The sequence below is a fragment of the Danaus plexippus genome (genome assembly GCF_018135715.1).
Source record: "Danaus plexippus chromosome 9 unlocalized genomic scaffold, MEX_DaPlex mxdp_26, whole genome shotgun sequence".
Taxonomy (NCBI): domain Eukaryota; kingdom Metazoa; phylum Arthropoda; class Insecta; order Lepidoptera; family Nymphalidae; genus Danaus; species Danaus plexippus.
The window spans coordinates 1,013,592-1,031,392 of NW_026869848.1; the positions used below are offsets into that span (position 1 = coordinate 1,013,592).

The 17,801-nt window shown below is 32.1% G+C and overlaps 2 protein-coding genes across 7 annotated transcripts in view; one reads left to right on the forward strand and one right to left on the reverse strand.

The window, feature by feature from the left end:
• Positions 1 to 17,801, reverse strand: part of LOC116767427 (rho guanine nucleotide exchange factor 19) — a 57,185-nt gene that overhangs the window by 33,458 nt on the left and 5,926 nt on the right. For 2 of the 6 annotated variants that reach the window (XM_032657739.2, XM_032657745.2), the window contains exon 2: positions 8,050 to 8,078. The exons of 1 other annotated variant lie outside the window; for it this stretch is intronic. The gene's annotated coding sequence lies outside the window, so the exon portion shown is untranslated. Of the gene's footprint in view, positions 1 to 2,616; positions 2,723 to 8,049; positions 8,079 to 13,174; positions 13,332 to 17,801 lie in introns of those variants that run through there. 3 more of the 6 variants (XM_032657740.2, XM_032657744.2, XM_032657741.2) reach the window with 3 other exon arrangements.
• LOC116767770 (Bardet-Biedl syndrome 1 protein) overlaps positions 1 to 17,801 on the forward strand; it is a 40,245-nt gene that overhangs the window by 9,851 nt on the left and 12,593 nt on the right. The gene's annotated exons all lie outside the window — the stretch shown is intronic.

A 17,801-nucleotide genomic window follows, 5' to 3' on the forward strand; every position in this document is an offset into this window, starting at 1 on the left:
TTTGGTAATCGCATAATTAATGACCTTATTACTTAATTGTTTTCTTAGTAATTTAAATACCATTTTTGTGGCATTTATGGTCGAGATTAAAAAAAGCCTATAATTAGGTCCCTAATGTTGTGCGAGCTAAAAATATATTAATGTTATTTTAAGGTGACAAACGTTGAACTGGTTTCGGTGACCCACTAACGGTCACTGAATAGAAGTGCATGGGGCCCCATAAACCGGTCTGCTCGGAGCTATAGAAGAACTTTAACAGAAAACGATCCCTTAGCTCCCTGACTTTAGATATTCAAGGTTTTAATAATGTTCGCTAACTTATTTTTGCAATAAATTGAAATGATGTCCGTACTTAAGTTTCTCTCTCGCCGCATTTAACCCTTTATTTGACAATCAAATGATTTTTAAGCAGATTCATAGCAAATACAATGCGGTATGGGTAAATGTTGCAGTGATTGAAGCACATTACTTCACGATGTAAATGCTTAGCTAATCGCGAGCGCTCGCGTGCGACGCCGACCCACTTACATACGACCGACACACGAAGAGCAATTCCGAGTTCCGATGAAACGGGAAAGTAAAATTTGAATGTTATCTACGAATATTATATAAATAACATAAATGTATAGAAAATTATTAACCTACTAGATGTAAATCTCAACCTAGAAAAGGGCTCGACGATTCGGTGTGGTGTTGCCAGCAGAAAACCCGTACTGCGTTTAAGCGAAATTTTAATTACGTCAAATTTACCCGATGTATTAAATTTTAGGGACAAATGATATAAATAAGGTCAACCAGGACTACTGTATTTTAATGCTTCGTATAAAGAAAATTTATTCCCTACTTTCTCTAAACGCAAGTCTTTACACTTGGAACTGTTATGCTACCAAAACTGTCACCAGTTTCAATTGAAATGATATTAATTTAATTGCGTTATTTTTAAGTTCTAGAATAATCCGACAGTTAACTAAACCGATGATATAATATTTTAGTTTTCAATTAAATAAAAAAAAATTTACATCACCGTAGTCTGATTGTAATTATGTGTCAAGTATATTACATGACTGTTAAGTATTAAGGTTAATTTAACAGATTTTATAACGGAATAAGAAGTAGGAGGGAAACGATTAATTTTAAACGTTTAAATATAACTAATATTTTCTCATTTTACTACGCGTTTTTTTATTATTTATATACTCACGAAAGTTTCGTGATCGCGGTTGCTGCCAGAACCGAACGCCAGGAGTATGTAGGTAAGTAATGGAAAGCGTGTAGTAAAATCAGAAAATAATAGTTTTATTTGAATGAGTACTCCCAAAAGTCTGCGTACGTGGCGTTAGCATATTTTCATTCATAAATCTTTACAAATTACGGAAAACACATCGTACGTAGTGTGACAATGAAAACTTATAATATGTGTACAAACAACTTTAAGTCAATTCATCGTGTTTTAAAGTAGTAACTAATTTAAATGATTTTTATTAACCATTATACATTTCAGGACTATCTCAACAAGTAACGCAACCCAAGTTTCGAAGATTAAACAATAAAAAACGAACAGGCAAACATGAGGTTAATTTATATAGTTTTAATATATTTGAATTCACAAATAAATTATCTTTTAACCTGTTTCGTGAAAGGAGGTAATTCTCAAATCATCTCTATATTTTTTCTAATCTAAGCTATTCATTCATTAGTCTCGTGTTATACTGTCAATTTGATTTGAAGTATAGTAACAGTTGTCGAAGCGATACCTTTTTTTTAAGTCACTATTTGTTCGTCACAGCATGCTCTGTGAACACCGACTTCAACACGACTGATTTTTTTAAGGTTTCCCTCTTCACGAATCCTTACAGTTTACGAGACTTTGAAACGAATAGTTCTTATAGATGTGTATGGAAAGAAAAATCTAGAATTAAAAACCAAAAAGGCTCGTACGGCAATAATAAGGTCTATATGACTTAAAATAAATTCAGAGTTAAAAGTTCCGGACGTATATAAAATATATTTGTTAAATATTTCCAATGCTATTATAATATACATAAACATATGCCGTTCACTAAAGAAATAAAATATACCTGTGACAGACAAACAAAATATATGGAGTTGTAAGCAAGGCAATGTTGAATTAAACGTCGAAATTACTAAAGTGAAAAAATAAATGTTAATATTGTATATATATATATGACATTACAATGACATTTGTATACTTAGTAACGAATCATTAAGAGAAAATAGTAAATAAAAAAATCACATGAAAAATATTGTGACATTTCATAGACTACAAGTGCTTTTAATTTTCTTTATATAAGGATAACAAACACAAAAATCGATTCACTAGTTTTTGAGTTATCTGAAAACAAACACACAAACAAAAATTTTAATCGGAATGTGACCATGTATAGTGAAAAACTCAATAAAATTATAATGATCAATCATAATATTATAAGTACGGTGATGTCGAAATAGCCATAAACATTTTTATACGATGCTTGAAATAATTTTAATTATATATAATTATAAATTAATTAATATCACAGAAATATAAGTAATCGCAGTAAACGCTATTTTATTTTATTGTATATGACAATCAAATGTTATAATAAAACCTCATACCACTCGTTGAACTAAATTCGGCATATATACAATCCACACCGAGATCACAAAACTTCACGATACGAACAACATATAAATAACTATCGCAGCGGGAGTCTGTCGCGAATCTGGCCCACATGTACCTACCATCATGATGGACAAGCGCACGTCTGTCCGTCTACGTGATCATAAACTAACTGATCACAGACCCACCAACCTTCCGAGCCTTAATGTGATTCAATCGTTGAAAATTTCCAGCCAAAAAATATGAAGCTGTTATTGTAATATATGTTAGAGATTTGAAAGTTTTCAAAAACTCCACGTGCTGCACACGTGAGACATAAATTTCTAGTTTTTATGATATTTTTTTTTACATTTTCAATGTACGTAATAGTATTGTTCTGATGAAATGTAAGTATACTTTTTGGGTACATTTTAAATTAGCTTTTATAACTATTTATTATACACTATTTCATAGAGGGGGCCTTAATAACGTACATCAATCATCAAGGTGTTTACATACTTGGAAAAATATCACCATTTATTATACGTCTTGTTATTATAGGTATTGAAGCAAAACGTTTTTATATGATCGGTCGGATATTCTCATTATTTATAGAGGATTTAATATATTTTGCATTATTTGCAAGTATAATAAAATAAACAATACATAACTACCTATGATCAAGGAGCGTTGTAATGTGATTTTTAATAAGGGGTCGATCAATCTTCGACTTACTTCTAATATACACAATCAACTACATATGTATATTCAAACATATATATTATAAGGTATATAACTAAAAACTAAACGTCATTAAATATTAATTTTCTCTTCACGAGTAATATTCGTGAGGGCGTGTCCTGAAATATAGAGAAGTTGAAAATTGACTTTCCTAGACGAATTCTGTCTTTATGGAGTAAATCTTCTATTGTTAGACCACACACATACATACACACACGCTATAATATTATATAGTACATTTGAAAGCATTTCACTTGCAAATGTAATATGATAAGGGAAAGGCGAAAATCATAGCAGGGTCCACAGACCTGTCGCTTCATGCGACGGTTACTTACAGATCTATTACAATCGTAGAGGAAGCTCTAAGATTTCCTTCCTGTAACGATTGTGTAATTAACTCGTCTCCATAACTTAGTACATCAATTGTATAACATTAATAGAAATTTATTTATGAGCCATAAATTCACTATTGGTTATATAGCTGTAGGCTTCACCGCAGGTTTTTAAAGCCATTGCTATGAAAACCTTATGAACCACGTGTTTAAGTCTATTTTCCTATGAATCGTTAATGTTCTTGTGTTTATAGCATATTTATGTACAAGAGGAAACTATTTATAAAGATCGTTGTGAGATTTGATGTGTTAGTACATTCGGATGCACGTATCTAAGGAAATCTTACTATTTTTATTCAGACGTGTAAACGGAACTCGTAATAATTTTATAACAGATTTTAATACAAATGTACTCGAGAAGTATAAAGAACAAAAAAAATTTCGGATGTGGATATTTATAACTTAAGGTGAAGCGATGACCCGATTTCGTTACTTCACTTGCATGAATTACATCAGGAAATTGCGTTAATTTTTCTAGATTTAAAATATATGTCTGTGATAAAAATCGTTTCATGTTATATGTGTATTTAATATAAAAGTTGTAACTATAAAGTTGTGTTCATATATCGGAGACCGGGCGTCCTCGGCAATGACTGGGCGAGGAATTTAACCTGTCATCTTCGAAGTCAGCTCGTTGTACTATCATCATTTTTATTAACAAACTGACGTATTCATATTCTTTCTTGTTTCTCGTATATAAATTTTATATATCACATATAATGTAATGTTTGCCTTTGCATGAAATATATATATTTTTTATAGTTAAGACACCCAATAGTTTATAGTTGCTAATGTTTGTTAAAACAATCTTCTGAAAGATGCATCTCTGCGATGACGTAATGTGAGCTCAATCGTTAATTGCAAGTTGCCACGATTGGAAGTCGAGTAAACGAGAACAGTTATTAGTGTCATCAAGAAAAAGATTCTCACTTATATATTTAGGAAATAATGAAGGTCATATAACTTATTTCATTTAATCGAGATTTAAGAAATGTATGTGTATCTGTCTGTTAACAAACAGAAGGGCAGTAATAGCACTATTATGTCGACGAAGATCATGAGAGTAAAAAATTAAGACCATGAACATTTTAGTATTTTCCAGTAGAATATTTATTTAAATACGAATAACTTCTTGTACAGTGTTCAATATTGTTTATGCAAATGTAAAAGGATACATGCCGTATAAAATCACACGGTACAATTACAATTCCGCTGAAGGCGGTATGTTTTGTAACATCAAAGCAAAACCTATCAAGTGTTGCGCCAATCGCCAGAGGTCGTTGTACGTTCAAATCTAATTATTGGTATCACGAGCGTGCTTTGTGCAGTCTAGAGTCTAGACGATGCATGGAATAGATCGAAGGAGTATGATGCACTTGGGCTTACAACACAACAAACTGCTGGTTTACGCTGTCTTAGTATCGAGAGGTTATTAGGTTTAGAAGAAACACCACAAATATTATTATAGTAGAACAATTAACGATGACGTTTTATAAGAATCTAAACTGGGTTAAGTTTTAACTGGTTTAGTTAAAACCAACATTATATATTAATCTCATTCATCTCTGTAGTTCCTGTCGAGATCTAAGGAGACTTTTCTCTGGTTCTCATGTGCGTGAAAACTAACTGAAGAGCGTTTGTTGAGACCGAAGCATATATTATCAAAGACCATATTTATAAACGGCAAGAATGTTTATACTTAAAGTCTATTTCACGACGAGATCAGCTGACTGAAAATTAATTTAATTTCACCCTTATAAATGGAAATAACTTATTATTAGAAGACTATGCAATAGCGTAGAATATTTACTTAATAGTATAAAATATTTTAGAATTTCATTATTATTATATTTTCTATATTAAGGCATAACATTGCCATCATCGGAAGCCGTTTGTGGTACTTTCATGTTCAATCGGGATTTTATGAAAAGGAGAGTGGTTCTGCACTTGTTCGTTGACCCGACTTTCCCTCTTCCTGCCTGTCTCCTTTAGGCGAGGCTTGCAATGGCTGGTTTTTGTAAACATTTTTTTACATGAAACCCCTTTCTTTCTAACCAAATGACTTTTTACGTTATTTATAAAGGATCAAAGCATGTAATAAATTCAAACTGATATGAATTACAGATAGGTTTTATAAAATACAGCCTTCATCTTACAAGTCTTATACTCTCGTTCAAACTGTTGTTGTTTACCTTAATATTTATATTTTAAATTTAATATATAAATATAAAAAATGGATAATACAGAACAATTACATAGAGTTTCAACAACTTACATATAGAGGAATAAATATTTAAAGCGACAATACTGTGCAGACCGACGTATACTTACGAGTTCCGTTAAAAAATAGTTTTGTGTGAGCTATTTAAAATACTATATGAGGAATGTCGTGTTAGTCATGTACCGACTGGCGAAGATAAATCTGCTAGCAACAGTATTTATGGAAATTGCGTAAAGAATCGCTTGAGATTGGCGACTATACGTTGCTGCATAGATTCAGCGTCACAAATGAACAATATATAGCTGTGACAATTTTAATGTGTGTATATTTATTAGTAATTTCTATTAAACTGCGTCAATCGCTGTGATTGGTTGGACTCACGTGTAATTGAAAACAATATATTCAATTAATTTCAAATAATAAGTCATTTGATCTAAATTAGGTCCTCGTTGTGTGGGATTGTACCTAGCGTGGTGAATTTCTTAAATTATAAGACGCGTAATTTCGTTGAAGCATTAAATAATGATGGGCCGTTCTTTGCGAGTCTCTGCCTCTTAAACTTTCTGGAGATAGTGGTTATGAGGCTGAGTAAAAGCATTCACTTAGACCTGTTGTTACAATAACGAGTTCGTGAACTGATGGTCTCTTAAATGACCAAGGGATACTTCCTAGAGGTAATAAGGGGATGAGGGATACAGAATTCCTGCTTGTATTGCAGGTTACGTGAACGACATTCAAAATCAACACACAAGTAGTTCTTTAAACTTTCCCCAATAAATAACTTCCGGCATAACTTTAAAATGTATTAAAAATTAACTAAATATTATTAAGAAAAAGTTCTATATTATTGATTGTTAATATTTTATTTATTTCGATGTGCGATTTACAAACTAATGTGGTGGCTTTGTTATTATCGCTGAATTCAGCTCAGCACAGGATACAGATAATGTAAAATACACTGTACAAAGATTGACTGATCGACACACACACACACATGCAAATACAAAACACACACATATCAATATGTATTTTCTGAGAAATTTCATGTGTAGTTTCATAGTCTTCGATGTCCGTTCTGTATGTCAATTATCTTTGACATTTGGGTTTTCACATAACGAACCAGTAAGTACAGTGGCCGATTACGTGCGTCGTTTAGCGTCGGAATAATAAAAATGTTGCCATATAAAAAATATGCTTTAAAATCAATGCCATACATATTTATTCTTGAACAAAACATACGAATGTTTCAGTGTGTACTGAATAGTTTAATTGTTATGCCATAGAACAAACCATTGCGTCGGGATTGTTTTTTATTATGGCATACACGTTTATATTAATTTGTTAAAAAATCTAGACGATAGTCACGGCGATAGAAGAAATATTTCTTATAGTAGAGAATTATTTAAAATTAAATAATCAGTTTGGTGTCTGTTAGATTTGAGTAATTTATATATGAAAACAAAAATTTAAGATATTGGATACCAGTTTGTACACTAATATTTGGTGACGTGAAGTGAAAATTTTGTAAATTGAGATTTTTATTTCGTCATAATTACTACAAGTACGAAATTTCTAAAACAACCGTGACTATCAATTCATCGTATACGCACTTATCAATTACTATCCAACATTATATACACTAACAATATAATAAATACTATATGTACTTTAGTTCTTTTGCCACAGTTTTTTGTTCATCTAGAACTAGTTTATCTCGTCCAGGAATCCTTGAGAGACAAATCTCGTAAGCGAGAAACAAATATGCCGATACGTTAACAAATATTTGTTCATCCAAAGGAGATCACGGTCTCAGAGCGGAGTCAGCACATACGTGGCAATGTATAACGTACTTCTGACTAATGAGTCTTATGACATACGAATTATATATAGAGTTTGTGAAAACAATTCCATTTTCATGTTCATTCAACCGAAAGTAAAATGTAGATTTATGATTATAATTTGTTTTTAATACTATGACTTCATCGTGAAATATTTTTCAGGTGTCGACGTTTTTGTTTGTCGGAAGAATAAATCTCGAGTCTGTGTTTATACTTTGATATCAAGAAGTGAACTGTCAAAGTCTATAAAATACGCACCAGGTATAGAGGCGCACGCGGGCAACGTTCTGAAACAATAAAATACGTTCGAGTTTTAGTACAAATATATGTATTCAGTACAAAATAACATAGTTTTTAACGTAATATCCATTAAACTATATACTAAATGTAAGTGTCAGTTAGATTTAACTTAGCTAAAAATATATTGCGTTGTTTGTTCATATAAGATTTAAATTACATCTGGACATGACATGCGTCTGTACTCATTAACTTTCGTACGTATGTATAATCTGTAAGTGGGTTTTGAATTTCAATGATATGTTTAAGAAATTGTGGCAATTAAGAAATTTATGTTGATAGGAAATGAGGACGGATATTATGTACAAATCGTTGAAGGTTTCTTTGGTAGGAAGTGATCGCATCCATTGTTGAGGCGTTCCTCTTTGGAAAGCAATTATAATATAATCGTTTCAATTCTCTGTTTAATATCAACGTACCATTGTGTCACAGCTTGTGACGGTGAAGTGTACGCATGTAGTTAGTCTTTTACTGAGACCAGTTCTCATTGAGACGTCTAACCCGTGCGTAGATTGGCTTCAAATAGATGCATTACTGAATTTAAAGGGCTTGGTAATGATTGTAATTATATTAAGGATTTTTTTGTTGTGAGTATTAGGAATTGTATTGAATTTAAGTAGTATAAACTGATTGTATGAGAAGTGCTTATACAGTGTGGGTTGACTGGTGGACAGTCGCATACTAAAATTATTATTGTTATACAAGTTGGTCACAAATGTTTGCTATTGTCCCGTTTACAGAGCTCTTTGTTCTACGCCATGCCAGTATGTTTCGTGATCATTAAGTATCAGCTGTACACACTGAACCGATTACTCATTTTATACATATACAGATAATATTATAAATCTTCAACAATAATATTATATATAGTAATGTAACTACGAACACATTACTGTTGATAATATTTATAACTCATTGCTCTATAAGAATAATTTTGACTATAAAAAAATTAAAATTTTTATCTTTTAGTTTCCAGATTATTTAAATAAAAAAAAAAGTCTTAATTCAGCATAATAACATCTGCATTACCTGTGATGTTTGTCGAATGAAAAAAGATCAATTAGTTTGCAGGTTTAAAAAAGAAAGTGCATTAAGATTAAAGACGATGGTCCAAGATCATAGGTCATAGGTCAGATTGAAAATAAAATGAAGACCGATTTGAACAAACGTAAAGAGAACTGAGATTCAGACCGTCCGCGTCAGTAACATCCGATGATCGAATTATAGAAATTAAAAATATATTAATGAAAAATATAAAACATTGATTACTATCATCTAAAGAGGTTACGAATAAAGAGTCTTATATCGCTTAATAAAAGTATAATTTCCAGCGCATCTCTTGAGGCTTTCTTTGAATTACGTAGCATAACCGTGATTCATTGGGTTTGCTTGCGAAAGCATTTTTGTGGGTCAACGTACAAAGTCGAAGTCCGCAACTATTATTGACAAATGGCATTGATTTCTTTAAAATTCTTCGGTGAAGATGACGCGACGTTTTTTCATTCATTTAACATAATAATGGCGATAACACGGAGTGACACCCTCTTTTATCGTCGTCGGTAAATTTATATTTTTTGGTCGTAACTTAAGTAAGATATTCTTTTATAAGATATTTGTTTCATTCAATTCTCACGGGGAAGCATATTAATATACGTAGATGAGTCACACTACTTCATTTTCGACTGTCTCATGAAATAACATAATATTAGTATGAACAAAACGTTTGCTACGCAGACATCTGCGCAAGCGCATGACATCCGTTTATCACAAGTTTGTTTACCACGCTACATACGAAGCGTTTCCGATCCCCATTCAGTGACGTACGTTAATAATATAATGTGAATGAAAAACTGTAAACGCTGCGTATGTAGCGATGCAAACTCGTGTTAAGCGTACGGGTCCAATCAATAACAATGCTTGGGCTGAGATGAAAGTGAACGTTCTTCCGGTTGGTAAGATGTAAGCATGGGAGAAATTGTTTGTATTGTGAGTAATAATTGCCGGTAAATAATGAAATTGAAAAATTTAAACATTATTTCCAGTACTCAAGTTGTATAAACCTGTTGTTGCTGTCTGTTTGTAAACGTACAAGGACTTAAATGTGTGTCGTATATGAAACACATTTATATTTTACAGGAAGTTTTAAAGAGAATTATTTTGTACAAAGTTATAATAATTATTTTTTTCACGATATATTTAAAACATACTAGTATAACTTTGGAGAAGTTTTTTCTGAAATTTTAAACTTAAACCTTAAAAAAAGTCCTACAATACATACACACAATAACTATTTTAAAAATATATATCATAATTAAAATCCAAAAGCATTCAACGATATATTATGATAGTTGTAAAACATTCTTTTTAAAATACAGGAATATGCTTTGATATATGATACCGAAGAACTTGCAAGGTCAGCGAAATGTGCACCAGCTCGCCGCTGGTTAACTTCCTCCAAACAGTGGTTACATCGAGCTACACAGTTTAAATACACAGTTGTAATCAATGACTACTTTTGTTACATTCTAAATAAAACATTATTATAATAATAAATCAACAAAATATAATCTAAGCGATAATATTTTTACGTAACAATCATAGTTATTACATAATAAAATTTAATCTACCTGTATATAAGTTGTATCCGAACATTAAATTACGTCCAATAAAGCCTCTCGGCCGTTTTAATTATAGTTTTCGCCATCTATCAAATGTGATTTTAATGTCAAAAGTTTATTAACAAATGTGATTGTCGGTTAAGTTCTTTTAGAAGGTAATGGAATTACTTAAAAATACTTAACCGATTTAGAAGGTAATTCCATTACCTTCTAAAAATACTTAACCGACTTTGTAAGTAATTAAATTTTGAATGAGTCCAGTTAATTTTATATAATAACCGTATATATTTTTTTAATTTGAACGCAACTAAAATAGTTTTTTTTTTGCCCGTGGCGCCACTGTTTTATTGTCATCTGTCAGTTAAGGTTGGCATGTTTCCTAATAGTATGTGAAATAAAGCCTCCTTATATATTATAATAATACGTATTAAACTTACACCACAGGCAAGTAACATACATTGTTTAGTTTTGAACCAGCCTAACCTCTCCCTGGCCAAGTATGACGTCAATGTCCAGTTCCCGTGGGAGGATTTAATTCATTCGCAAAACATTAACGGACAAATGTATTTAACATTATTATGTATCTACATTTGCAAGATGAATAATACTGAATAAGAGAGCTTCAATTAAAATATTCAGTCACTGAAATAATTTCAAAATTATTTCACGTTAGCTCGATTTATTACTAATATTAATTTAAAATTAATTAACAACGATATTAGATAATACGTAATTGAAATAGAAAGGCGCTATATTTAATACTACTATACATTTTAAGCTTTCATACGAGCGAAGCCTGTTGGCTTGCTTGTGAGAATTCAAAAGAAACTGTTTAAAGAGCAAACGATTTCCATTTTAAGCAAACATTAACGAACAGTATAAAACGGACCTACTGCTAATGTTTGCTTCATATAGTAATATTTTTAGAAACATAGCAATTAAATCTACGAGAATTTCGCATCTCATCAATAATATATCACTAATATAAACGCGAAAGTTTGTTTTTCTTTTCGTATTTACATTTATATAGAGACGGTATAGGCGTCTTCGATATTAATATTAAAATGTATTAATATTAAGGAACATTAAAATTAGAATAAAACTTAATAAATATGTACGTGTATATATGTATGTCAGATACAAATATTAAACGGTCTCTGAAATCGGCTCTCAGCCGTAAGATACGACTAGACCGTATCATCACGTACATCACGAGATAAACCAGGTTTCAGATAACATAGAAATGTATTAATATATAAAATTAACACTATTTCATATAAAATTCATATAAATGTTCAAATTTCGTTCGCATTTCGTGTAACGGCTTAAATGTGTTTGATATGAGACGTGTACAAGCTGTTCAAATGTTGTTTCTTTTATATAAGAGGCGTGGCTGATAGTTTGTGTGTACATGACCTTATATTACAGACGAGAAGAGCAAAATGAGTTTTACACTTCGCTTCGGAACATTTGGATGCAGGATGTTCAAGTTAAATTAAGTCCTTGAATTAATTAAAAAACTTCTTAATGTGCGGTAACGAAGATGCAAATGATTCCACGACAGAATAGATCACAGTTTTATTTAAATTTATTTATAAGTATCGTGATAGGATTTTAAAGGTTATGTTTGATTTATTTATAATATATATTTATATATATTAATACTAGTTTTAAAAAAACACACTTCATAGTGGCAGGTTTTCAGTAGAAATTCGAGAGCTGTTCAAGTTAGGCATGTCCGTTAAAAGTGACGTAAGAATTTTTTTTTTTTTGTCAAGTAATTTTTGTGTGTAAGTAATGTTTACAACCAGTCCTCGAATTTAAGCTCTCGACGTCCGTCGTGTGATAATTAATTTATTTTTAAATATTAGATAACACATAGCTAATTTATATTCCGATATAAATATGAGCCTGCACGCTATCGTTTGCAATTTCTCTTATTGGCTGTTACTTAATAGATGAAACTATTAAAATGAAATTGTTGATGTAAATTTAGAAAACATACGATTACCATAACGTCGGACGGCGAAGGGTCAAAGAAATTTCTCATATAGATTGTAAATTTTAATATTCATTACGATGCAATCAAAGATTTTGTATGCATATACATGTATTTATATAAACGGTTTTACAGACAGCACGACTGACAATGGCCATTACTTAGATAGCAAGCTTAGGGTGAAGTAGCCCATTATGTACACAACACACACGGCTACCGCTTACAGATTAAACATCATTAGAGTTACAAATACTATCTGGCTACCAGCTATAAGACAACGTTAGATTGAATACAGGCTGAACGTATAGCGGTCAGGGATTTTATTGATTAAAAAATATAAATGTCATTGCTGACTATGATCGAAGTGAGTAATAAAACCACATTAAGTTATTGACGTAATTGGGATATGAAACAGGTGGATAATGATTTGACACGCTTTAACTTAATGGACGCTGTGAACATAACTCACCAGAAAAATGGTAGAAACATCCAGAAAGTTTGATGAACCATCGTACCCTCTATAGTACTGTATAAAGGGTTGATGTACACTCACTCACTGTACACGGATACACTGTACACGGCCGGTTGGAGCGCGCGTGTGCGCCTGCGCACAGACTGAACACAACTGAGAGGCTTCCACGGCACATCACGGGATGATTTGCGTAACAGAGAAATGTAATTACATACTTTATAATAAGTTAGGACATACAATATATAAACTGAATAAAATATTGACATTGATTCGAAGTACTTTCACTCATCTTTAAGATACACTTACGCGAGTGTCGTGAGTGATTGTTTTATTTAATGTTATGATAGTGATAAAAATGAATTGTAACAAACGTGTTCGTCGTTGTTGGGGTCGTGAATCAAGGATTCTGCAGTTAACGTTATCGGCTTCATAAATGAGAACAATATACATTCCGCAGCAAGGTCATGCCATTAGTCGTGTTTACTGCATAGTTTTGTGTAAAAAACTATTTTACAACTATGTTATATACATATTACGATAAAGTATAGATGATACCTTGTGAAAAACAATTGAAACCAGACAAAAAAATATTATCTGGAAATTTCGATGAGGAATATCCGAAGATTGCTATAAGACCTCAATATTTTCAAGACTCAGAAGTATTTTTTGAAGTTATTAAAGGTTTTAAAAATGACAGAGATTTCTTCGCCACTCTTATATAATGATTCAGCTGAGGAAGTACAGCTTTGGCACTGATGATCGAGGTAGTTTTAAAGTTGCTTTGGATCTTCTTAGAAATTTGTTCCAATGGGGTTATAACAAACATGCACCCGTTCCAAGTAAATGGCAATTACGTGCTGGCTCTGACTAATAGTTGAAGCTATTGAAAGCAAAGAATTGCTACGGGTTAAGCAGAGCAAAATTTATATGTATTCCCAGAAAACTATCTTTATGATGCATCATAGTTTTGACAGCTTTCATGAGAGCATAGTATGAAAGTAGTTTTGGATAATTCCAGTCTAGACCACTTGATATGTACAAATTGTTCAGCCTCAGGATTCAGTGTTTCCACTGAAGATATCATTAATGGATATTAACGACAATACAATCCAATGTTTGCTTTACGAGCAATAGAACAGTTGGAGCTTTTCGGACTGGCCGAGCAAATATCCTCGGAAATTAGCTGGATAAAGACACTGACAAAAAGACACCGTCTGCATCACTCTCCTAAAAAGACATTGCTTACAATAAGTTCCAAATTTAATAATATACATCTATTAACGGAATAATGGTTGAGCGATGTGGGAAATCTCTAAAAGATCCTTATAAACTGAATAAAATATTCGGAACGCGGTAGTTTTTCATTTCGGAAAATCTCGTTTAGCTTTACAAAGCCCAAACTTACGTCTACCTCCATTCACGTTTCATGTTTAATAAACCTTGAGGGAGGTTGGCATCGACGAGATAAAAGGCATAAGACATTTATTAAACCCTTGTTTTTGCAAAACTTTACGAGTGATTTGATGTCTCAAGTCACTCAATTGATGTTACAATCGCTTCACTGAGTTTTTCCTATTGAGTTGCGCTATTCCGTCTTCCAAGTCCAATGTATGAACTCCTACAATTATTATTTTTTAGTTTCGACTTGAATGTAGCTATTATGTTAGCCCTAATGGATTTGACAGGGTCACCGGGAGGGGTGGGTGGCCTGAAGGAACCAAGCCTTTTTAATTCGGGCCCGACGGGAAACTCCTGCAAGTTCACAACGAATTTATAATTCAAATGTCCTCTAACAATCATTAATTACAATCAGGAAGATCGCATGTTCGTTGGTTCTAAGCATATAATGAAACTAAGGTTTTTTGCCCTTTTATGTATTTGGTACAAGGTATCGAAGATCAATATAGTAACAGTAATTTTAAAATAACTTTTGTAACCTAATAATTCTCATTTAGGTGATGATTCAGTCACATGAGTATTAATATTTTTATACATAAATATATCCCATTGTTTTGTATAGGTTTAACACTTGACAGTATAAAACGTTAGGGCAACACAACAAGTACTAAAAAGAGAAAGCCTTTGCACAACCCAGTAGTGTTAAGGCGAATATTAATGCAGACGTTTAATGGCTTTTATGGACGTGACTTACTTATTGAAATCACATTTGAATGTGGTAAATGTTATAACACTTAGAAAGGGGTCAAAACCAAGACTCATGCAACGTTATGAAAACATGAGTGGCGAAAATGCATATGCAAAAATTTCTACTACTAACATTTTCCTCACGAGCGTTTCGAGAAATTTTAATTTTAACATTTTTTTAATTAACGAAGAAATTCTTCGGATATGAGATAACCGGCGAATATGAATTTTATGTAATTTGTGAGATAAAATTAAGTGATACTTTTTCTAAATCATTAACGATCGTTAGGTTTTAATGACGTGTGATGCGTTTTATCGCGTATACAGTTACGTAAAATTGACAATTATTTATGACAAAAATTATATAAGCGTGAAATTCTTTCACCCGCGGTGTTGATTGCTTAAATTTTGAGGGAAAAATTACATTTTTATGTAGTAAATTTATATTAATACGTCATATGAAACGAGCAGTCGAAATCTCGATCATGTCTACGATATTCAGATATTAAAATCATTTATAACTTCAATAATACGTATCCAGTCTTAATATTAAAAACTCCATTTAAATAAAACGAGTGCGAATAAAAAAATTCTTTTATAAAATAAACATTTATAAAGAACAACCGGCATCAAGATAACTAATACCTACCAGTTAATTTTAAAGGCGGACAATGCTTCATTACGTGGCGGTTTTGAGAGAAATTCGTAAAGAAATGTTCCCACTGCGACAAACCGACTGTTATCTAATTTCGTGACGAACAATGACATGTAATTATATAATTTAATCTTCTATTATAATTTCTCGGTATTCAAGAAGGAAATCGGATGAGAACCGCGGAACATGTGCTTTTGCTATACTATATGGAACGTGTAGAATGTTCTGACAGACTATTCTGCCTTAACAAAATAAGATTGCAATGAATGAAGAATACAATGATTTTCATACGACAAGATTGATTAATAATTTCAATGTTTATGTAAGATTCATAACGGAGTAGGGCAGATAACAAACAAGTTTTATTGTTGTTCAAAAATCCACGACAGCTTTTAAGGTGGTCTAAGTTGGATCTGAGTTTTTTCTCTAAGTTATATAATAATATAGTTGCATTGGATAAATAAGAGGCTAAATTTATTATACGTTATGTATTGGTATACTAAAAGGAATTGCTACATGTGGTGAAATAAAGATATATGTAAAATGTGGGATCACTCCGCGGTAGGTTGGGTGCGCATGCGCAGCGTCCGAACATGGTGTGATGACGTCACCGCCGCTCGCATCCAAACACTTCATACATGTGGCTTCCTGTTTTATAAACACTTATCAACATATCCGATGCATTAATTGACACACCCGTCTTCATGAACATAACTCATATTTTAAATTACTTTGTATAAAAATGTGTCGGATTTTTCAATCAAGATCTCATTTAGCTTGCAGTTCATGCCAATAAGTGTTCGTATGTGACTTGAGGCACAATTTTGATGAATAGACCTTAAACTTTAAGGGATTTGAGTATCATAGCACAGGTCGTGTTGAGATTGACTCCAATGAAGGGACCTCGCAAAAAACAATCCTTTGAAATTATTTATTACTTATAATCGTCGCTTTGATGATATTAAAAAAGAAAATTTATAGGACAGTAATTTAACTGATACTGTATATTAAAAATATCGTATACATATAATATTATCTGAAACATAATATATCATACATTACATGGAAATAACAGAAAATGTATAAATGTATTCGGCCACTCATACTACAAATGCTAAACCGGTATTGATGATTTGAATGGAAATAAAATTGAGCAGGTTATGATCAGGAACCATTAAGATACAGGACTACAAGCTTTTTACTTAACAGCTTCTGTGAGGTGGATATAGCTATAGCTATTTTAATACTTACATACAGAGACATTTTTTTTACATGGCACATTATATTTGAGGCCGTTCGATATTAATCAATAATTTAATTGTAAAACTCTCGAAAAACTACAAAATTTTATTAAGTTTGATAATTATACAAAGATAGAAATCTCTAATTCCTCTTACCCCTACTACGGTCTTATAGAACATTGAAATTAAAACGTATTACTCAAGTTATCTAGTTACCTAGAAGCGGTTTAAGTTCGCCAGCCTCTATTAATAAGGAGTATTTCTATATCTTACATAAAGTCTTGTAAATGTTTAGCCTCTAGCTTCTTTGTTCGAGCCAGCTAGCTCTTTAGCTAGCTTAATATTGACTGTATATACTTAGCAGAATTGGTATAACGAGATCTAAGACTTTCGCGAGCATTGATTTAAATAAAACTAATATTTTCTGTCGGTTCCCACTGCTGAGCAAAGGCCTCTTCTTCCCTGGAGAAGGTTAGAGCATTAATCACCACGCTCGCTCAAGGCGGATTGGTGATTTCAAACTCATAATTTGAAATTATAAGTCAAGGTTTCCTCACGATGTTTTCCGTCACCGCCTGTCAGT